The sequence below is a fragment of the Aotus nancymaae genome, unplaced genomic scaffold, assembly GCF_030222135.1.
Source record: "Aotus nancymaae isolate 86718 unplaced genomic scaffold, 86718_ANA_hifiasm-v0.15.2.pri h1tg000040l, whole genome shotgun sequence".
Lineage (NCBI taxonomy): Eukaryota > Metazoa > Chordata > Mammalia > Primates > Aotidae > Aotus > Aotus nancymaae.
In genome coordinates, this window is record NW_026988454.1 from 56,608,132 (window position 1) to 56,632,400 (window position 24,269).

Below are 24,269 nucleotides of genomic sequence, written 5' to 3' on the forward strand. Positions count from 1 at the left end.
AAAAAAATGCTTAACATCACTAATCATTAGAGAAATGCAAATCAAAACCACATTGCGATACCATCTCACACCACTCAGAATGGCTATTATTATGTTTTTTGAGATGGAGTCTCGCTCTGTTGCACTGGAGTGCAGTGGCTCGATCTCAGCTCACTGCAACCTCTGCCTCCTGGATTCAAGCAATTCTCCTGCCTCAGCCCCCTGATTAGCCGGTATTACAGGTTCGTGCCACCACACCTGGCTCACTTTTATATTTTTAGTAGAGGCTGGTCTCAACTCCTGAACTCAAGTAATCCACCCACCTCAGCCTCCCAAAGTGCTGGGAATACAGGCGTGAGCCACCGCACCAGCAGAATGGCTATTATTAAAAAGTCAAAAAATAACAGATGCTAGCGAAGTTGTGGACAAAAGGTAATTCTTAATACACTGCTGGTGGGAATGTAAATTACTTCAGCTACCGTGGAAATCAGCTTGGAGATTTCTCAAAGAACTTAGAACTACCATTTGACCCAGCAATCCCATTAATGAGTATATACCCAAAAGAATAAAAATTGTTCTATAGGGACACATGCACACAGATTTTCATTGCTGTGCTATTCACGATAACAAAGATATGGAATCAACCTAGAGGCCCATTAATGATGGTAGATGAGCCTCTATCTTTATCTTTCTGGGTGAAGAAAATATGGTACATATATACTATGGAATATATATATAACAAAAGAATAAAATCATGTCCTTTATAGCAACATCGATGGAGCTGGAGCCCATTATCCTAAACAAATTAACTCAGGACAGAAAACCAAATATCATGTTCTCACAAGTGGGAGCTAAAGATTGAGTACACATGGACACAAGGAAAGCAAAATAGACACTGGGGCCTTTTTGAAGGTGGAAGTTGGGAGGAGGGTGAAGATTGAAAAACTACCTATCTTTTGAAGCATTGATTGTATGACATGCAGGAAAAAAAAAAAAACTATCAAGTTCTATGCTTATTATCTGGGTGACAAAATAATCCATATGCCAGACCCCTGTGACATGCAATTTACATATGTAACAAACCTGCACATGTACCCTTTGAACCTAAAATGAGAAAAAAAGTGACTAACTTTTGAGTTTTCATGTAAAGAAGGGAGGGAAAGTAATAAAGATAATATTGGTATTTTCTTTTCTTTTCTTTTCTTTTTTTGAGACGGAGTCTTCCTCTGTTGCCCAGGCTGGAGTGCAGTGGTGTGATCTTGGCTTACTGTAACCTCCGCCTCCCAGGTTCAAGCGATTCTCCTGCTTCAGCCTCCTGAGTAGCTGGGACTACAGGCATGCACCACCATGCCTGACTAATTTTTGTTTTTTTAGTAGAGACGGGGTTTCACCATGTTGGCCAGCTGGTCTCGAACCCCTGACCTCAAGTGACCTGCCTGCCTTGGCCTCCCAAAGTGCTGAGATTATAGGTGTGAACCACCACACCCAGCTCAGATATTTTTAGTATTTTCTACTTTAACTTTATTGTGCTTTTACTTGATGTGGAAATTTGTAACACTTCAAGTAAAGCTATTACACTCTGAAAACTTGAGCAGCAAATTTAACCAGGGTCCTTGCCCTGTGTTTGTCTGCTGTTCCTGCTCCTACCCAAAGTTAGTACTCTGCATTGTGCTGCCTCCTCCCATGTCATCTCTCAGGCTATGTATGCAAAGTGTTATTTTATTTTATCCTTTTAAAAACATCAGTTACCCTGATAAGGAAAGAATCTAGTATGTTGGTGTAATGGTGGGACTGTAGGCCACAGACTGTAGGAGGTGTGCTGCAGGTGAACAAGTGAAACTTCATTCTTCTTAGAGTAATAATTTATGATAACTATTAGTAGGAGGTAGATTGCTTATTTGGAACAGACTCAAGTTTATTGTTACGTCTTTGTAGTCTATGCAGAAGTAGCAAAATCTATAAAATTGTGAAGGAAAGAACAACAGCAAATCATTCAGTATGTCTAGAGCAAATTCTCAGGATGGAGGTTGGAAATACATTTGAGAGAAAGGGAAAGCATGGTAATGTGTGCCAGGCTAAAGAATTTGGCCCTTAACCTGATGGAGAAAGGGAGTAATAGATCCAAGTGGAAATTCCTTTAGTTCCCAAAATGGAAATAGTGATTTTTTTTTCTGACTGTAAAAGGAATACATGTTTGTTGTAAATTGCAAACAAGTATTAAAAAAATGCAGGCAGTGAAAAGTCCCTATAATTTCATTCACTAGATATAACCACTGCTTGACAGTTTGCTGTATAGTTTTACAGAGGAGAATTTTATGATCAATTTTGCAGCAGTGTGGATGGTGGAAAGGACAAAAGTTGGATGACATTGGAAGCAGATGGCTGTTATGTCCAAATAGAAATGATGAGGACCTGTTGCTTAGTGGTAACTGTGGGGGTAGAAAAGGTGCAGAATTGGGGAAAAGTTCAAGGGATTTTTTAGGAGCTAGGATTCAGTGACCAGTTTGGCAACTGGGGTGAAGGACAGATAAATGGCTAGGATGGGAGGGATTTCCCAGAATCTGGAACCAAATTGTGGCATCATTTGGGCATAAAAGGACAAGTAGCAGTTTTTACCAACAGCATAATTTCAGAGTGGAAAGTCAGTCCATTTTTCCTCCTGTGTTTCTGAGTTTATTTAGAAGGGAAGGGTAAAAGTAAGAATTCAATTTTGTTTTGACAGATAAAAGCTATTATATCATGACCTTTTCTCTTACTAATTATGTTTCTCTCTTTTATTAGTTGAGGATAGCAGGTTTCTTTGAGAATTTGCTTCGTTTTCGTGTGTAACTGTAGCATTAGCTTTTAAACTTCACAAAGGTTATATTGGAATCTTTAAATTTTTATTCTGGGGAATTGGGATTGAGGTGGGGTGAGGGAGCCACTTTGGCAAATTATTGGCAGAGTCTTTGATTCTTTGACTCTAAGAGCTTGATTGTATCCCTGAATAGGGTCTTTTTTTTTTTTTTTTTTTTTTTTTTTTTGAGACAGGGTCTCACTTTGTCACCCAGGTTGGAGTGCAGTGACACGATCTTGGCTCACTACAGCCTCAACCTCCTGCGCTCAAGCAATCCTCTCACCTCAGCCTCCTGAGTAGATGGGACTACTGGCATGTGTCTCCACACCTGGCTAGTTTTTGTATTTTTTGTAGAAACGGGGTTTTACGATGTTGCCCAGACTGGTCTCGACTCCTGAGCTCAAGCCATCTGCCTGCCTTGGCCTCCCAAAAGTGCTAGTATTAGAGGTGTGAGCCACCGCACTCAGCCCAAATTGGGTCTTGTCTTCATTAGGTTTTGCTGTGTTTCTTACCATTGGGAACAGGCATCTGTCTGATACAGTTTGGATATTTGTCCCCTTTAAATCTCAGGTTGAACATTGACCTCCACTGTTGGAGGTGGGGCTAACTGGGAAATATTTGGGTCATGGGGGCAGATCCCTTATGACTGACTTGGTGCTGTCCTGGGTAACGAGTGAGTTTTTGCTCTATCAGTTCCCGGGGAAATGTGGTTGTTCAAAAAGAATCTGGAATATCCCTCCTTTCTCTCTTGCTTTTTCTGTTGCTGTGTGACCCACTGGCTCCCCTTCCCCTTGTGCCATGATTGAAAGCTTCCTGAGGCCCTCACCAGAAGCAGATGCTTGGTACCATGTTTCTTACGTGGCTTGCAGAACCATGAGCCAAATAAACCTCTTTTCTTTATAAATTAGCCAGTTTGGGCAGGGCGCGGTGGCTCACGCCTGTAATCCCAGCACTTTGGGAGGTCGAGGTGGGTGGATCATGAGGTCAAGAGATTGAGACCATCCTGGTCAACATGGTGAAACCCCGTCTCTACTAAAAATACAAAAAATTAGCTGGGCGTGGTGGCGCATGCCTGTAATCCCAGCTACTCGGGAGGCTGAGGCAGGAGAATTGCCTGAACCCAGGAGGCGGAGGTTGCGGTGAGCCGAGATTGCGCCATTGCACTCCAGCCTGGGTAACGAGTGAAACTCCGTCTCAAAAAATATAAAATAAATAAATAAATAAATAAATAAATAAATAAATTAGCCAGTTTGAGGTATTCCTTTCTAGCAATGCAAAATGGACTAATACACTAATATTGCACACGTTTTCTTTCCTTACAACTTTTTGAATGGTTCATCAAGATAATGTACATAAAGAACTACATAATGCTATGTAGTGGACACTAAAAGACACTGGCTTCTTCTGTCTTAAGAACAAACTTGAGATTATAAAAAAGAAAGTTAAAATCTCTTTCCTACAAGTTTCGTTTTTCCTGTAAAAAAATTTAAAAGTATATCTAAACGCCACCTCCTCTGTGCTTTCTCATTTCTGGAAGATAGGATGATAAGAAATCTTCCAGAGATGAGAAATGTGCATGATACTCCTCCTGTGCACTCATAGTACCTTGGAACTTTCTTCTTTCAAATAGCTCATCATTCAGTATTTTAATTGTGTAGTACAATGCCTAGCACATAATTGATCCCAATAAATATTTGTTATAGAGATAACTTGAAATGAGGTAAAATGTTCTTCATTGCCTTCTCTTGAACACCTGAACAAGTATACTGAAAAAAATAGGTTTATCCACTCAGGAAGCTTGGTTTATTTTGGAAGAAAAATGGTATTTTGTAGTTAAGGAAATTTAAGTATTACCAACTGTCTTAAGATAAATTCAAGTGTCTTCTGATATATACCTTGATAGGAGATTTTTTGTGTGTTGTGATTTGAAATGAAGGCAACAGTGTGATTTTTTTTTTTTTTTGAGATGGATTTTTGCTCTGTTGCCCAGGCTGAAGTGCAGTAGTGCGATCTCAGCTCACTGCAACCTCTGCGTCCTGGGTTCAAGTGATTCTTGCCTCAGTCTCCCAAGCAGCTAGGATTACAGGTGCATGCCACCACACCCAGCTGATTTTTTTTCAGGCTGGAGTGCAGTGGTGCGATCTTGGCTCACTGCAGCCTCTGCCTCCTGGGTTCAAGTGATTCTCTTGTCTCAGCTTTCTGAATAGCTGGGATTTCAGATGTGTGCCACCACACCCAGCTAATTTTTGTACTTTTAGTAGAGATGGGATTTTGCCATGTTGGCCAGGCTGGTCTTGAATTCCTGACCTCAGGTGATCTGCCTGCCTCGGCCTCCCAAAGTGCTGGAATTACAGGCGTGAGCCACCATGCCCAGGTTAATTTTTGTATTTTTGTAGAGACAGGGTTTCACCATGTTGGCCAGGCTGGTCTCAAACTTCTAACCTCAAGTAATTTGCCAACCTCGGCCTCCCAGAGTGCTGGGATTATAGGCATGAAACACAGTGCCCGGCCTCCTTTTTAAGTGCTTGAGAATATGAGGTTTAAAAAATTTATTTATTTATTGTAGAGATGGGGGTCTCACTATGTTGCCCAGGCTGGTCTCAAACTCCTGAGTTCAAGTGATCCTCTTGCCTCTGCCTTCCAAAGTGCTGGGATTACAGGCATGAGGCAGTGTGCCCAGCCGAGGTTTCTGAAGTACTTAAGAATGACTGCTTCTCTGAACTTCATTTATTCATCTAACATTTATTGAGTTCTTTATGCTCTAGTCTAGACCTTGTGCTAAGGGCTATGGAAAGCCAAAGAGTTACGAATGGTTTCCTATCCTCAAGGCCTTTCCCTTTGATGACAAAGGTAGACCAGAACACCCCCACATTACATTATAGCTGCATAGGAAAGATAAACACAGAGAAACATTATCCATTCGTATTTGGTGCATGAGTATGTTGTTCATGCCTGTGTATAGGGTGAGTGCAACAGGAAAGCTCTTTGGAGGAGCTGAAACTTGAACAATACATGGAGAAAGACTGGGGAAGGGCATTCATTCCAAGTGGAGTGTATACACACCTGTGCAAAGGCAGGGTGGTATTAGAAGCCTATAACTGATTCTTTATGACTGGAGGTAAGGCTGCAGTTATAAGCAGAGGTCAAAGAAATCATGAAAGGTCCTGTGTGCCAAGATAAGGATTTTGACAATTCTGATTTGCATTTTAGAAAGATCACTGTTACACCAGTGTAAAGGTGGGTATATTAGTTAGATTTAGGTTCACCTACAATACAAAACAGGTGCTCTCAACAACATCGAGGTATATTTCTCACACTGATGTCGACGTTTGGCATGAGGACTCTAGGATCATCACAGACCCGAGTTCCTTCTCTCTGGTTCACTGTCCCTTGGCACAGTTTCCATTACCCTTATTGTCCAGAATGACTGCTGGAGTGCCATCCACCATATCCGAGCTACAGACACATTTCTAGCTAAGTTCTCTTTAAGTAGCTATCTTGGAAGTGTCCCATCCAATGACTTCCACTTCTAGCTTATTGACCAGTCCTAGCAGTGAGGAAGGCTGGGAAATGTACAATTTTACCTGGATACATGCCACCCAGAATAAAACCATGATCTGTTCCTAAGGAAGAAAAGGGAGAATGGGTGTATACTAGGCAGACAGACAGTAGTATTTACCACAAAGAGGATGGATAGTGGAGGTAGGGAAAACAATTTGGTACTATTTACCCAAGTAGTAATACATGTGATTGCCTACACAAGACTGATTTGGTTAATAAATATAGAATTGAAACTCTGTGGTAACTCTGAGTAAAAGCTATTCTGCTGGGAAACTTACAGGAATAAAGTGATTATTTTGATAACTATTTTAGAGGGGCAAAAATTATACTTTAATTGTTTTTACCTTTGAATTAGGTTTCCAATTAAACTTTTAGTAAAATTAAATATTTCAGTACTAAAGAGGATTAACGTTTGTAAGAAAGACATTGATAGGAATTTCTTTTTTCTTTTTTTTGAGACGGAGTCTAGCTCTATTGCCCAGGCTGGAGTGCAGTGGTGTGATCTCGGCTCACTGCAACCTCAGCCTCCCGGGTTCAAGCAGTTCCCTGTCTCAGCTTCCCCAGTAGCTAGGATTACAGGCGCTCACCTCCATGCCTGGCTAATTTTTGTATTTTTAGTAGAGACAGGGTTTCATCATCTTGGCCAGGCTGGTCTTGAACTCTTGACCTCATGATCCACCCACCTTGGCCTCCCAAAAACTATATGACAGTATACATTAAATGGGTTTACAGTGGTTTTCTGGGAGATGAAATAATTTTATTTTTCTTTTTTGCAATTCCCTTTTTAGATTTTCTGTACTTATCACGTTACTTTTTTTAAAATTGTGATAAAATACACATAAAAAGAAATTTTTTATTTTTTGAGACGGAGTTTCCCTCTTGTTACCCAGGCTGGAGTGCAATGGCGCGATCTCGGCTCACCGCAACCTCTGCCTCCTAGGTTCAAGCAATTCTCCTGCCTCAGCCTCCCGAGTAGCTGGGACTACAGGCGCGTGCCACCATGCCCAGCTAATTTTTGTATTTTTAGTAGAGACGGGGTTTCACCATGTTGACCAGGATGGTCTCGATCTCTTGACCTCGTGATCACCCGCCTCGGCCTCCCAAAGTGCTGGGATTATAGGCGTGAGCCACCGCACCCGGCCAACAAGAAATTTACCATTTTTAAGTACTCATTTTTATAAAAATGTGTTTTATTAAACTAAGTCTATAAAAGTAGAACTCACATACAAAAATACAGATTACTCTGACATGTTGGCAAAATAGCTTATGGCTGGACTTGAGTTTGGAAGTTCTGTATGTTTGAGGGCATCTGGATGTCAGAGTCCAACTGAATCCTAACCCCAGCTCTTGTCACTAATCGGTAAACAACAATTTCAAGTAGTATTTAGCACTGTTTACTAAGAAATTTAAGCATAATAATTTCCTGTGTAACCCAACTTTAAAATCTTCCTTAGGTCTAAAAAGATAAAGACACTTCATACTATGTTTCTAACGTTAACAATTTTTGATTAAAAAAAAGTTAAATGATGGGTTTTGGCTTTTCTTGGCGTTACATTTTGAATATATGAAGAAGTCAATTTAAACTAGTTTTTTGTGATTTTTAAGAAGTAGAATTTAATCTTTTCATTTCTATGTACCAGTTTAAAAAAAAAAATCACTGATGGTATCAAAAGGTCCCACATCTGGATTTTAACTCTTATGTAGGTATAAGTAGTGCATACTGCTGAAACTGCATGAAACATATACCTGCTTCTGTTGTATATTTCTGATTGAAGGGAGTGCAGTTCCTCGGACTTTAGGTTCGATACCCTTATAAATAGATAGTTTCAAACACTTACTGGTGAGAGATCATTTAAAAAAAAAAGACAATTTAAAATACTTGATTTTAGAATATAAAAGTAACCTTAAGAACCTCAGCGCTAAAGGAAAACAGCAGGCAACTTCAGAATTCTTCCATCCAATGTTCAAGAATAGATTAATAGCACTTTTATAAAACAAAGATTTTCAACTAGATTAATAGCACCTTTATAAAACAAAGCAAGTCATTTAAAAATCTTAAGGACCCATGTTCACATAATTTGATTATCAAGTTAGAAAACAATTATATTTCTCATCTAATTTAGAATTCTGGAAACACAGTAACTTAATGAACATTACGAGATACTTCAAATTAACCTGTCGTAGAAAGCTGTCTCCTGGGCCTTCAAATCCTATACCAATTCTATACCTCTGGTTTTTGTAATGTTTGGTCTTTTGTAAGTTTTAAGGTGAGTTACATGTGGGTACTAATTTCTATTAACCTAATTTCAAATCTAAAGGCAAAATTAAAATGCATTTTTCTCTTCCTCATTACCAGAAAAGATGGCCTCACATGCTACTATCCTATGATTCTGTTTTTGTTCAGCTCATAATACAAATAGGTTATTGTTTTTCTAAGCTGTCTTATAAAGCAATACTATAAAATTAAATAGATAAAAGTTATATAAGCTATGAAGATTGTTTGCTGGTGGTAATTTTTAAGCTTGATTCTTAATAGACTTATTTAGAAGGGCACTTGGAAAAGGTGGCTCAAATTTTGCTCTTTAAGGTATCTTGAAATTTTGCTCACTCTCCCAAAATTTCAAAAGGCCTACAACTTTGGCTCTTAAGAGCAAAGCAGTGATAGAAGCTTTTAGAATCATTTCTGAAAGCAAGATTTCATAGTTTTCCCTCTCAAATGGTTCCCTAATATACTTGCAGAATGAAGGCAAAGGGAAAACCAAGAATAAAGCTAGCTAAGTACTCCATCAATTGGGCTTCCTGCCTACTTTGCCTGTTCTAAAGAAGAGACACCATCCTGCAATAAATGCTTCACAGACAACTGGGCTTTTGCAGGGTCAGTTGGCACTTGATGCCCCATATCTCCTGGTTCTTTTGGTTGTCAGTAGTTGGCCTGGCAATGGTGGTGAAATGGGAGCAATTAATCTGTAGATGAGGAAGGGCTTCCTTTAACAGTTGAAGGGTACCTTCTGGCACAATTCCAAAAACTTGTAGTGTATTTAGTGTGGGAATTTCTCCAAGTTCAAATAAAGTTTTAGGTATTATATCATAGTACCAACTGAGAGACAGGTGTTGATGGGGGTAGTTTAGCTGGAAAAATTCTGGGAAGCAGTCATTCTTTAGCATGATACTATCACGTAAGTCTAGGTGGACAAGATTGGAGCATCTTCTAACTAAAGTAGAAATATCTGATTTCCGGAGATTCTTTCTGTAGCCGCTGAGATTCAGCTGGGTGATGGTCTCTGATACATGTGCAACAGCCACCTGCACATGCTTCTCAGTGAAATTAAAGCACCAGGAGAGGTTCAGCTCATCCAGTCTGGAACAGCCACTTAGCAAAGTCTGCAGGGCAAATTCAGAGAATCCAGAACACCCACAAAGTTTAAGTCGAACTAAATTTGAGTTTTGTACGAGATTATTGACAATGGGATCTGACAGCCGCAGGCCTTCCAGGCTTAGGTTTTGCAACTTGGAACACTGAGACAGAATGCCCTGGAGGGTGGACACTTCAATAACTGAGTTTGACAGGTCCATGTGCTGCACACGAAAAGGGCTGAAATGTTCAGCTAATGGTTGGTCCATAAATGATCGTGGGCAGCGGAAGGCAATCACCCCTTGAGACAGCAAACGACCAGTCACATCCGGGTGTAGATTTTTACCTGTGAGGTCTTAAGGTTTGCCATAGAGACTCGTCAAACGCTAGGCGATACCACCTCTTACAAACACAAGAGACCTTTAGCAGCTCAGGGAGGTACAGACAGGAAAAGATCCCCAAAAGCAGCTCATCCGGAAGGGAGTCCCATGAAACACCTGGAAAGTTCTCTCGATTTAGCTTAGGCCTGCGGATAATGACAAAGTCTTTGTCACTCCCTTTGCTCTTCAGCCGTTTCCTTGGGGGGCTCTGCGGGAGGCCCAGGTTTGAGAGCAGTTCCTGGGGGATGTTCTCACTGTCGGGCTCCTCTTTCTCCGGGGCGGAGACCCCCCCATGCTTGAGAGCAGTTCAAAAGTCTTGCTGGAATCCCATCCCCACGTGAAGCTAGTGGCAACGTTGCTACTCAGGTCTGAAATCTCCTGGAGGTGCTTCCTGTGCATAGCGTCCGCAGGTTCGGGAGTTTAAAATACGTGCATTAATTGCAGAGCTGCCCGCCTCCCGGATTCCCCTTTGGCGCCCGGCTGCTTCGAGTGTGCTGCTTGGGCCCCCAGTAGCTAGACCCGCCAAGTCTAGCCACGTTCCATCCCAGCAGCGCCGAAATTTACCATCTTAATTATTTTTGGGTATACCGTTCAGTGGCATTGAGTACATTTGTATTGTTGTACTCGCATCACCACCATCCATCCACAGACCTTTCATCTTACAAATCTGAAACTCTGTACCTGTTAAAGAGTAAATCCCCATTCTTCCCTTGCCCCAGCCCATGGCAACCACCATTTTGCTTTCTGTCTCTGTGAATTTGACTACTGTAGGCACCTCATATACATGGGATCTATAGTGTTTGTCCTTTTGTGAGGGCTAATTTCACCTAACATAATGCCTTAAAGCTTGTTGTAGCATGTGTCAGAATTTCCCCCTTTTAGGGCTAATATTCTGTTCTATGTATATGCTACCAATTGTTTATCCACTCATCTGTTAAGGGAAGCTTGGATCGCTTCCACATTTTGGCTACTGTGAATAATGGTGCTACAAACATGGGTATAGAAATATCTCCTTGAGTCCCTGCTTTCAGTTCTTTTGACTCTGTACCTAGAAGTGGAACTGCTGGATCATATGGTAATTCATTTTTTCAGGAACCACCATACTATTTTCTATAGCATCTGCACCATTTTACTCTCCCGCCAACAGTACACAAGGGTTCCAGCTTTCCACATCCTCACCAACACTTGTTATTTTCTTTTTCTTTAGTTTTTCTTTTCGTTTTTTGATAGTATCCATCATAAGGTATGAGGTGGTATCTTATTGTATTGAGATTTTAAAGTTTACAAAATGTTTGAGTTATGTAGTCAAATGGCAGCAAGTTTAAAAAACAGAAATACTCAGTCTTGCTATAAGAGTAGCAAGACTACTCTTCTACCAATATTATTTATTATTTGGATATATTGATTGTAAATTTTAAGGACTTTTGAAACTTTTGAAAAAGTTTTAATTTTTCTTTTAGTTTCATATCAAACATTTCTCACTTTGTTACCTATTTTATACGTCATCATTTTAATTTGAATTTTCTGAGAAAATGTTGCATATGTTGAGGAATATATAGCATGGTTGAATACTTAAGAACATGTCTAATTATTTGGCTTCTTACATATAGATAGATGCCTGGTTTGTATGATTTTAATTTCATAGGCTGGATGATGTGGTGATTAAGAACGTGTTTCTAGAAGTGGTCTGGGTTTTTGCCACTTCTGACTGCATGCTTTTGGGCAAGTTTTTTAAATTCTCTGTACCTCATTTCTTCATCTTTAAAGTATAATAGTACCTATGTCAGAGTTGTGAAGACTGAATAAGTTAGTGCTTGTAGAACTCTTAGAACTGTGCCTGGCACATCAAATATTCTATATAAGCCTTAGCTGCTATTATTGTTTTATTCGATAGGAATTTATCTCTGGTTTTTAGGATTATATGTAATATGCAATTAGTTACATAATATGCAATTAGTTTCAACATAGTATGTCAAATGCACTTAACGTAGAATGTCACAAGCACTACTGTAGAGGAGGAGGGTGCAGTCTAGAAGGCTGTTTTGGGAATTAAGAGAAGATACAGCTGGTGCTGGGCATATTGGTAAATTAGTAATTTGATCTAACCATCTTTTGGGTACTATGCTCTTCTGGCTGCCATTTAGCTATTCTAGGCTCTTTTGGCCAGCTCAAACTTTCGCTTTGCTTCTTGGGGCTTCCTCACACAGCTCCCCAGATTCTCCTTTGACTGGGCAAAGAATATTTTCTGTTTTTTTTTTTTTTTTTAAGATGGAGTTTCACTCTTGTTGCCCAGGTTGGAGTGCAATGGCGTGACCTCAGCTCACTGTAACCTCCACCTCCCAGGTTCAAGCGATTCTCCTGTCTCAGCCTCCTGAGCAGGGATTACAGGTACCTGCCACTGCACCCAACTGATTTTTGCATTTTTAGTAGAGATGGGGTTTTTGCCATGTTGGCCAGGCTGATCTTGAACTCCTGACCTCAGATGATCCATCCTCCTCGGCCTCCCAAAGTGGTGGGATTACAGGCGTGACCCACTGCCGGGCTATTTTCTTTGGTTCTTAGTTAACAACTTTTGCTTAGTTGCCAATTTAAATAGAATGCACTGGCTTAAATTTTTGCATAAAATAGCATTCTGTGATTTATAACATTTTTAAAAACCTCATTTCGCTGATATTCAGTATAAATCTGAGAGATGGTGAAGGTGTCCTCCCGGAACAACTCTGGTTATACTGAGAGATTAAGTGCCCGATGTCACAAAACAATTAAGTGAACTACCTTGGATTTGAACTCAAGTCACCTGGCTTCGGGGCCAGTGTTTTAAAATATTGTTTTTTCCTTGACATGTCATCAGGTTTTAAGACAATACTTTGTTCCTTCTTTCCTAATGATTTGGTGATATTTTTAAAGATTTCTATGTATTCCATAAAGATAACATGCTCTTCTCTTTTAAATTTAACAGCTGATAAAATTTATCTCATTCATTTTTCTTATACATCAGCTGTATTTTATAGTCTTCTATCCCTATCACCAGAAAAGAATGAAATAAAATCTGAGATCTAAATATTTTACCTGATTAAATTCTAATTTTTTTACATGAATGTTTTCTGAAAAGCCTTTCATATTTCATGATTATTTTTATTTTATAATACTGGAACAAGGTAGATTTCTCCCATACTGCCTAGCATATGTAGTACCTTGCTTATTTCAATATTGCTGTCAGAATTAAATTAAATCTTGCTACTAGAATAGCTGTACAGTCCTACTTTTCCTTTTTTTCTTTCACCTTGTCCTCTTCTAGGTCTGTTTTTAATTGTTTTTCTCTTATATTCCCAACAATTTCTGGTTCTAAGAAGAAAATGTACCTTAAGCTGCAGGGCCTGCCAGACTCCATTTTGTGAAGTAAATTTTTCTACCGAATTTCTTTTTTATTTCTTTTGAGACAGGGTCTTGCTCTGTCACTGAGGCTGGAGTGTAGTGGTGTGATCAGGACTCACTGCAGCTCTAACCTCCTGGGCTCAGGTGATCCTCCCACCTCAGCCTCCCAAGTAGCTGGGACTACAGGTATGCACTGCCATGTCCAGTTAGTTTTTGTATTTTTAGTAGAGACGGGGTTTCGCCCTGTTGTCCATGCTGATCTTGAGCTCTTGAGCACAAGCAGTTGCTGGCCTTGGCTTCCCACAGTGCTGAGATTACAGGTGTGACCCACTGTGCCTAGCCTTTAATTTGTTTTATATTCTTTATACAGTAGTCCCCTTATCTGCAGTTTTGCTTTCTGCTGTTTTAGTTACTGACTTGAGGTCTGAAAATATTAAATGGAAAATTCCAGAAATGAAGAATTCATGTTTTAAATTGTACCCATTTTGAGTAGCATGATGAAATCTTGTGCTGTCCAGCACTGTCCTGCTCTGTCCCTCTGAGAACACGAATAATCCTTTTGTCCAACATATTCATGCTGTAGACACTACCTGTCACTTAGTTATTAGATTAAAAAAAAAAGTGTATATTGGGTGTCTGGTACTATCCCAGATTTCAGGCAGCTACTGGGGGTCTTGGAACATATCCCCCATGAATAAGGGGGGACTACTGCATATGTATTGGCTCTCTCACACAATTTAGAAAGTTGAATTGTTACTTTCAGTGTATATACATTCATACTTTATTGCTGTATTAGTTTTTCCAGTAGTGTAAATTGCTTCTTTTGATAAGAATATAATTAGTTCCGGGTGCGGTGGCTCACGCCTGTAATCACAGCACTTTGGGAGATTGAGGTGGGTGGATCACGAGGTCAAGAGATCGAGACCATCCTGGCCAACATGGTGAAATTCCATCTCTACTAAAAATAGAAAAATTAGCTGGGCGTGGTGGCGCGCATCTGTAGTCCTGGCTACTTGGGAAGGTGAGGCAGGAGAATCACTTGAACCCACTGCACTCCAGCCTGGGCGACAGAATGAGATTCCGTCTCAAAAAAAGAGAATATAATTAGTTAAGTCTCAACTTTTGTTTTTTTCATACAATAAGCTGCATTATATATAATGAACTGTGAATGTTATATGTATATTTTTGATTTGCTCATTGTCAAATCTAAAATCTGATTTTCTTGGCAGATATGTAGACTTGTGATAGGCATTTGGCATTTTATGTTTTGGGCAGTGTAACTTTAAATCTACATAAACTTCTCTGCCTTTTGCCTCTGCTGTGTTCATAGATTCCAGGAGGGCTTCGTGTATGGACCTCAAGCGTTGGAGGTAGCAGACTTTTCAGCAGAAGGTAAAGCAGAGTATTGCCTTCTGGTGTCATTGTGTGTGTGTGCTGGGGTGGGTATGTGACAGGTGAGAGCTTTTTGCAAGTGTAATCACTAAGTAACTTATAATGATGCATTAAATGATTCACTTTCATAAAATTTAAAACCAAGATAATACCTGTACAATTTTATTCAATATTACTAAAATTCATAAAGAATAGTAAAATTTAGATAGAACTAAAGACTCTAAGTTTCACTTTCTTTGCCAGTAAGAAATAGTAGGAGTGAGTAAGAAAACAGAGTGTTAGTATAATATATACTGTATAATTTTCTCAGACCTAGCTTCACTCAGATTTCTTCTTGGAAACTTGTCCAAATCATTATTCATATGCTGCTCCTTTTACTGAAAAATTGCTTCACGGTAGAGGGGCAGCCTAATCCATGACTCATTACTGGGAGGTAGTTACTATAGGTTCCATGTGCCAGAAACGTTAGTTCCCAATATGCTCGTTTCCTGTCTCTTGAGAGCTTACTTTTCTTTCTTTTTTTGAGATGGGGTCTTGCTCTGATGCTAGATTGGAGTGCAGTGGCGCAATCTCAGCTCACTGCAACCTCTGCCTCCCGGGTTCAAGCAATTCTCCTGCCTCAGCCTCCCAAGTAGCTGGGACTACAGGTGCACGCCACCATGCCAAGCTAATTTTTGTATTTTTAGTAGAGACGGGGTTTCACCATATTGGCCAGGATGGTCTCGATCTCATGATCTCATGATCTGCCTACAGTTAGTTCTTGTTTCAGTAGAGAAACAAACACATCCCACACACTTGTAAAATATGTTTTTATAGAGACCTTTTTTTTTTTTTTTAAGGGACAGGGTTTCCTCATGTTGCCCAGGCTGGTCTTGAGCCCCTAGGCTCAAGTGATCTGCCCACCTTAGCCTCCCAAAGGGCTAGGATTCTATAGGTATCAGCCACCACACCCTGTTATGGAGACCTTCTTAATGAGTCTTTTTTTTTTTTTTTAAAGAGACAGGGTCTCCCTATGTTGCCCAAGCTGGAGTGCAGTGGTTATTCACAGGCATGATCCCACTAGTGATCAGCATGGGAGTTTTGACCTGTTTGGTTTCTGACCTGGGCCCGTTCACCCCTCCTCAGGCAACCTGGTGGTCCCCTGTTCCCGGGAGGTCACCATATTGATGCTGAACTTAGTGCAGACACCCGATTGGTATAGCACGCTACAGCCCAGAACTCCTGGGCTCAAGGGATCCTCCAGCCTCAGCCTCCTGAGTAGCTGGGACTACAGGCACACGCCACTGAGCCCAGCTTGAATCTTTTTTTTGTTGTTGGGGACAGTGACTCACTCTGTTGCCCATTTATGAGTGCAGTGGTGCCATCATGACTCATTGCAGCTTTGACCTCCCAGGCCCAAGCAATCCTCCCACTTCAGCTTTCCAAGTTGCTGGGACCACAGGCTCACAGCACCACACTTGACTAATTTTTAAGTTATTTGTTCAGACAAGGTCTTGCTTTATTGCCAAGGCTAGTCTGGAACTTGGGGCCTTAAACAACCCTCCTGCCTCAGCCTCCCAAAATGTTGGGATTACAAGTATGAGCCACTGTATCTGGTGAAATCACTTTCTATGATGTGACTAGAGATCAGAAATTCTGACATATGTACTTTACCTGGGTAATGCTTCTTTTAAAAAAGAAAAGGAAACATTTTGCCATTTACGTGCCAGATATTATAGATGTTACTTTCTGTTAATGTAACCATTTATGAGCGTTCTTCACATGATACTTGAATAGAAGGTTTTTTTTTTTTTTAGAAAGATCTATAGCAGCTAACAATGTACTTTTAGACATAAAGTTAGCAATGTGGCTAGGTTTTAGATAGATTCTGAATGGGAACTAGAGGAATGGTTTTTTTATGGGCTTCTGGAAATTATAGTTGTTTAGATATCAAGTAAGTGTGATACGGTTTGGCTCTGTGTCCACACCTATATCTCGTCTTGAATTGTACTCCCATAATTCCCATGCATTGTGGGAGGGACTCAGTGGGAGATAATTTGAATCATGGGGGCAGTTTCCCCCATACTGTTCTCGTAGTAGTAAATAAATTTCATGAGATCCGATGGTTTTATCAGGGGTTTCTGCTTTTGCATCCTTCTCATTTTCTCTTGCCACTGCCATGTAAGAAGTGCCTTTCACCTCCCGTCATGATTCTGAGGCCTCCCCAGCCATGTGGAACTGTAAGTCCAATTAAACCTCTTTTTTCCCCCAGGTCTCAGTTATGTCTTTATCAGCAGTGTGAAAACGGACTAATGCATCAAATTGGTACAAATAGAGTGGGGTGCTGCTTAAAAGATACCTGAAAATGTGGAAGCGATTTTGGAACTCGATTATAGGCAGAGGTTGGAACAGTTTGAAGGGCTCAGAAGAAGACAGGAAAATGTGGAAAAGTTTGGAACTTCCTAGAGACTTGTTGAATGGCTTTGCCCAAAATGCTGATAGTGATATGGACAATAAAGTCCAGTCTGAGGTGCTCTCGGATGGAAATGAGGAACTTGTTGGGAACTGGAGCAAAGGTGACTCTTGCTATGTTTTAGCAAAGAGACTGGCAGCATTTTGCCCCTGCTCTAGAGATTTGTGGAACTTTGAACTTGAGAAAGATGATTTAGGGTATTTGGTGGAAGAAATTTTTAAGCAGCAGATCATTCAAGAGGTGACTTGGATGTTGTTAAAGTCATTCAGTTTTATAAGGGAAGCAGAGCATAAAGGTTGGAAAATTTGCAGCCTGACAATATTATAGAAAAGAAAAACCCAGAGCCAGCTGTAGAAATTTGCCTAAGTAACAAGGAGTGGAATGTTAATGCCCAAGACAATGGGGAAGATGCCTCCAGGGCATGTCAGAGGTATTCAAGGCAGCCTCTCCCATCACAGGCCTGGAGGCCTAGGAGAAAATGGTTTTGTGGGCTGGGCCAAGGGTCCCTGTGCTGTGTGAAGTCTAGGGACTTGGTGCCCTGCATCCCAACCACTCCAGCTGTGACTAAAAGGGGCCAAAGTAGAGCTCCGTCTGTTGCTTCAGAGGGTGGAAGCCCCAAGCTTTGGCAGGTTCCACGTGGTGTTGAGCCTGTGGGTACACAGAAGTCAAGAATTGAGGTTTCGGAACCTCCGCCTAGATTTCAGAAGATGTATGGAAATGCCTGGATGCCCAGGCAAAAGTTTGCTGCAGGGGTGATGCCCTCATGGAGAACCTCTGCTAGGGCAGTGTGAAAGGGAAATGTGGGGTCGGAGCCCCCACACAGAATCCCTACTGGGGCACCATCTCGTGGAGCTGTGAAAAGAGGGCCACTGACCTCCAGACCCCAGAATGGTAGATCCATTGACAGCTTGCACCATCCTCCTGGAAAAGCCACTGACACTCAATGCCAGCCCGTGAAAGCAGCCAGGAGGGTGGCTATACCCTGCAAAGCCACAGGGTTGGAGTTGCCCAAGACCATGGGAACCCACTTCTCACATCAGGGTGACCTGGATGTAAGATCTAGAGTCAAAGATCATTTTGGAGCTTAAATTTTGACTGCTTCACTGGATTTTGGACTTGCATGGGCCCTGTAACCCTTTTGTTTTGGCCAGTTTCTCCCCTTTGGAATAGCTAGTATTTACCCAATACCTGTACCCCCATTGTATCTAGGAAATAATAAGCTTGTTTTTAATTTTACAGGCTCATAGGCAGAAGGGACTTGCTTTGTCTTGGATGAGACTTTGGACTGTGGACTTTGGGGTTAATGTTGAAATGAGTTAAGACTTTGGGGGACTGTTAGGAAGGCATGATTGGTTTTGAAATGTGAGGACGTGAGATCTGGAGGGTCTGGGGTGGAATGATATGGTTTAGCTCTGTGTCTCCACCCATATCTCATCTTGAATTGTACTCCCATAATTCCCATGTGTTGTGGGATGGAGCCAGTGGAGACAATTTGAATCATGGGGGCAGTTTCCCCCATACTGTTCTTGTAGTGAATAAGTCTCATGAGATCTGATGGTTTTATCAGGGGCTTCCGCTTTAGCATCCTTCTCATTTTCTCTTGCTTCCACCATGTAAGAAGTGCCTTTTGCTTCATGCCATGATTCCGAGGCCTCCCCAGCCATGTGGAACTGTAAGTCCTATTAAACCTCTTTTTCTTCCCAGTCTCGGGTATGTCTTTTATCAGCAGCATGAAAATGGACTAATACAAAGTGGCTGCATATTATATCTTATATTTAGGATCTATACTTTATGTGGAGTTGGTTAGTATGTATTTAATGAAATCTCTACTGTGTGCCCAACACAGGAGCACACCATTTTACAATGAACCAAGTTTCACTATTCTTCCACTTCCTCCTACTCAGAGAAGCAGTTTTTCTTAACTGGAAGAGATAGGTGAATTTCATGCTGTTTATTGAGGTAAGCTACAATTTTACTTCCCAAACCCTTTTGCCTTTATTTTACTTTTCTCAGTGGCTATTTTGAGGATATTTTCTCTTTACCAATAATAGATTGGAAGCAATTTAAAGCCTTTTCATACATTTGCAGGGTAGTTGGCCATTTTCTTTCTTTTTTATTAAGATGGAGTTTCGCTATTGTTTCCCAGGCTGGAGTGCTGTGGCACGATCTCGGCTCACCACAACCTCTGCCTTCTGAGTTCAAGTGATTCTTGTGCTTCAGCCTCCCAAGTAGCTGGGATTACAGGCATGTGCCACCATGCCTGGCTGATTTTTGTATTATTAGTAGAGATGGGATTTCTCCATGTTGGTCAGGCTGGTCTCGAACTGCTAGCCTCAAGTGATCCGCCTACCTTGGCCTCCCAAAGTGCTAGGATTCTAGGAATAAGTCACCTCGCCTGGCTTAGTTGACCATTTTCATCACTGTTTTATTATGCATTCTTATATTTGTTTAGCTAATCTGACTGTGGTGTATTTTGTTGCTAGTTGAGAATCTCAGTAGATTATTCATATCAAGACATAGGAAGATTCCTCACCTAGTTCCCAACTCCACTTCAGTTTCTATGAGAAAGATGAGATTAAATGGATGGTTATGAAAATATTTTAAAAACTGGTTGACTATTTTCTTGAGCAGTTTGAGGTTTATAGAAAACCTGGAGTAGAAAGTAGAGTGCCCATATACCATACCTCCCCCTCCCCAATTTTTCCTATTATTATTATTATTATTTTGAGACAGAGTCTCACTCTGTCACTCAAGCTGGAGTGCAGTGGTACCATCTCAGCTCACTGCAACCCCTGCCTCCCAGGTTCAAGCAGTTCTCCTGCCTCAGCCTTCTGAGTAGCTGAGACTACAGGCACATGCCGCCACGCCAGGCTAATTTTTTTGTATTTTTTTGTAGAGATGGGGTTTCATCATGTTGGCCAGGCTGATCTCAAACTCGTGACCTCAGGTGATCCACCTGCCTCAGCCTCCCAAAGTGCTGGGATTACAGGCTTAAGCCACCATGCCCAGACTACATTAGGGTTTACTTATTATACATTAAGTACATTCTATGGGTTTTGATAAATAATGATAGGAATTTCACCATCACAATATCATATAGAATAGCTCACTACCCTAAACATCCCCTCTGCTACACCTTCTTATACCTGGTTCCCTCCCTGCAAGCTCTTGACAACAACTGATCTTTTTCTGTCTCCACAGTTTTGCCTTTTCCAAAATGGCCTATAGTTGAGTATGTAGCTTTTTCAGGTTGGCTTCTTGTACTTAGTAATATGCATTTAAGATTCCTCCGTGTCTTTTCATGAGTTGATAGCTCATTTCTTTTTAGTGCTGAATAATGTTCTATTTCTGGACATACTAAGTTTATCCATTAACCTACTGAAGGATATCTTGGTTACTTCACTCCCAAATTAAGAAAACAATGAATTGTGTTTTAGGATTGTATTTAGAAGGCATTGTAAATCCAAGGTCATCTAGGTTTTCTTCTTTGTTATCCTCTAAATAAATAGAAATTTATCCTCTGAATATTTATTTATTTATTTTTGAGATGTCGCTCATGCTGGAGTGCAGTGGCACGATCTTGGTGCACTGCAACCTCTGACTCCCAAGTTCAAGCAATTCTCCTGCCTCAGCCTCTGGAGTAGTTGGGATTTCAGGTGCCCACCACCATACCCGGCTAATTTTCATATTTTTAGTAGAGATGAGGTTTTCCCATGTTGGCCAAGGTGGTCTCAAACTCCTGACTTCAGGTGATCTGCCCACCTCAGCCTCTCAAAGTGCTGGGATTACAGGTGTGAACCACCATGCCCAGCCTCCTATAAAAATTTTATAGTTTTCTGGGCCGGGCGCAGTGGCTTATGCCTGTAATCGCAACACGTTGGGAGGCCGAGGCAGGCGGATCATGAGGTCAGGAGATCAAGACCATCCTCGCCAACATGGTGAGACCCCATCTCTAAAAAAAAAAGAATTGATAGTTTTCCATTTTATTTTAAATCAATGTCCATTTTGAGTTAATTTTTGTGTAGGTGTAAGGGCTCTGTCTAGATTCTTTTTTTTAGCATATGCGCGTCCAGGTGTTCTAGCACTGTATGTTGAAACAGCTTCTTTCACCATTGCTGTTCTTTGTTCCTTTGTCAGTGAACACATGAGTATATTTGTGTGAGTCTATTTCTGAGCTCTCTATTCTGTTCCATTGATCTGTTTGTCTTTTCTGTCACCAATATCACACTGTCTTGATTACTGTGGCTTTATAATAAGTCTTGAAGTTGGGTAGTATCAGTCTTCCAACTTTGTTCTTCAATATTGCATTGGTTATTCTGAGTCTTTTGTCTTTCTGCATGAGCTTTAGAATCAGTTTGTTGATGTTCACAAAACAATTGGCTAGGATTTTGATTGGGATTATGTTGTATCTATAGATTAAGTTAGAAAGAATTGACCTCTTGACAATCCTTCTTAGAGTTATATATGACACTCTCCACTTAAAATTTGGATGTTTTTGGATTTCTTTTATCAGAGTTTTGTAGTTTAAGTTTTCCTCATATATATCTTATACTTTTGTTAGATTTATGCCTAATATTTCTTTTTTGGGTTGCTAATGTGAATGATATTGTATTTGTAATTTCTTGTACCCCGCAATCTTGCTATAATTGTTCATTATTTCCAGGAGTCTTCTTTGTTGATTCTTTGGGATTTTCTTCGTAGACAATCGTGTCATCTGTGAACAAAGTTTTATTTCTTCCTTCCCAATCTGCATATCTTTTATTTCTTTTTCTTGTCTTCTATTAGCCAAGACTTCCACTACTATGCTGATTAAGAGTGGTGAGAGCAGCCTGGGCACAGTGGCTCACGCCTGTAATCCCAGCACTTTGGGAGGCCAAGGTGGGCGGATCATTTGAGTTCAGGAGTTCAGGACCAGTCCGACTAACAGGGAGAAACCCTGTCTCTACTGAAAATGCAAAATTAGCTGGGCATGGTGGCGTGTGCCTGTAGTCTCAGCTATTCGGGAGGCTGAGGCAGGAGAATTGCTTAAACCCAGGAGATGGAGGTTGTGGTGAGCCAAGATGGCCCTGTTTCGCTCCAGCCTAGGCAACAAGAGTGAAACTCTGTGTAAAAAAAAAAAAGTGTGGTGAGAGCAGTCATCTTTGCTTTGTTCCTGGTTTTATGGAGAACCCGTTTAGTTTCTCTCTACAAATTTCTCAATAGTTTATCCAATTTGGTAGTATAAAAAAATGTAAAGTACTGCTTATATCAGATCATAGGAGGACTCCATTCTCCTCCCCTCCATTTCTTCACTTTGCCTTAACTTTTATGAGAAAGATGGGATTAAATCGATGGTCATAAAAGTATTTTAAATGATGGGATTCAGGCAGTTTTAAAATATAATACTTTCTGTTTTCTTTAGTTTCTCTACTCCTTTGTGAACTTCTGGAGGGCAAAGACCATACCTCAGTATATAGTTGCAACCCTTGTAGTGCCCAGTATGTACTACAATGCACATAACTATTTGTTGAATGTAAAACCTGATTCTAGACTCTTACTGTAAACCTCTATCTTATTTGAAAAGGCAGATAGCCAGTGAAGTCAGTCATCTAATCAATTAATCAATTCATCAAATATTTGATTGTTAACGCCAAGGTATAACATTGGCTACAAAGATACACATGATAATGATACCTCCTCTCTGGGAACGTATTATTCATATAAGAAATGTTAATTTCAAGTGCTGTATTCCATTTTTACTGATAGGTTTTTGTCAAAAACTCATACTCCTGTATGTCTTCCTAAGTACTCTAATTGAAATATCTATGTGTGAACTTCTTCCATAGTCCCTAAAAGGTTTACAGTTTTGTTGAAAGAACTGGCATTTAATGAGCCTGTAACAGGTGCCAGACACTGTGCTAGGTGCTTTATGCATTCTCCTTTATCTCATTTATCTTTACAGCAGTTGAACAAGGGAGATATTCTTAATTTACAAATGCAAAAACTGATAATATGAAGGTATAAGTAACCTATTCACCGTGTGACTTAGTAGGATAGGTGTATGAGTCCATAGCCCAAGATACTTATATCACACACTATGGAAAAATTACCATACAAAGTGGTATACGATGAATGCTACTTTATAGTACATACACGTGCTCGGTGAATGCAGAGAAGGGAGCTTTGACTTCAGGCTAGGGTGCTAACAAAATTTCTGGAAAGCTTAATCTTGTCTGATACAAAGAATAGAAGGATAGAGAGATCAGGGAGGTCAATCAGTGAGAAGAAGATGGAGGGCCAAGAACAGTGAATATTTTCTCATTGACAGTATACACATTTCTTCTGTGGCCATAAAATACACCAGAACAAATTTTGTCTTTTATTTTAAATAAGGGCCCTTCTTCTCCCTTTTTCTCTTAAACAAAATAATTTCTCCTTAACTTGCTTTTTGCATAACTCCAAAGTTATCAGTCCCCAAACTCATCTTTTTCCATTAGATTAGCACAGTCTGCAGCAGTAATTGAGGGAGGAAAAGCCTGGAGGGAAAAAGGAAGATCAAATGAATCCTAAGAAAAGATTTTCCTAGTGTCAAGTGTATTTTATTTATCCCTTTTCGATGTCTCACAAAAACCCATTAATATGTGAAAAGCTGTGGAGTTACAGAGGCTTATAGGAGGCATCATTGCTTTCAGTGAACTTATTGTTTAGTTGGAAAAAGAAGAGTAAAGTAAAATAATTGGTAAACCACTGAGCAGTGGTAAGCACCAAATAATGTAGTATATGTTGTAAATACTGTAGGATCCTTTTCCTTAAATGATGTTTTTCAGGGTTCTGTCCTTTTTTCTAGTCTCACAACTTCAATTTCTAAGTACTTTCACATCTCTATCTCTAGCTCACATATCCCATCTAAGCTATACATGTGTCCAGTCACCTTTTGAACATCTTTGTTTAGACAATACCACA

The 24,269-nt window shown here is 40.4% G+C and overlaps 1 protein-coding gene and 1 pseudogene across 3 annotated transcripts in view; one reads left to right on the forward strand and one right to left on the reverse strand.

Moving 5' to 3' along the window:
- Positions 1–24,269, forward strand: part of CDK19 (cyclin dependent kinase 19) — a 195,448-nt gene that overhangs the window by 34,352 nt on the left and 136,827 nt on the right. The window contains exon 2 of one of the 3 annotated variants that reach the window (XM_064360777.1): positions 14,814–14,875. The exons of the other annotated variants lie outside the window; for them this stretch is intronic. The gene's annotated coding sequence lies outside the window, so the exon portion shown is untranslated. The remainder of the gene's footprint in view (positions 1–14,813; positions 14,876–24,269) is intronic. 3 annotated transcript variants of the gene reach the window in all.
- On the reverse strand, positions 9,227–10,543 carry LOC105707470 (S-phase kinase-associated protein 2-like; annotated as a pseudogene).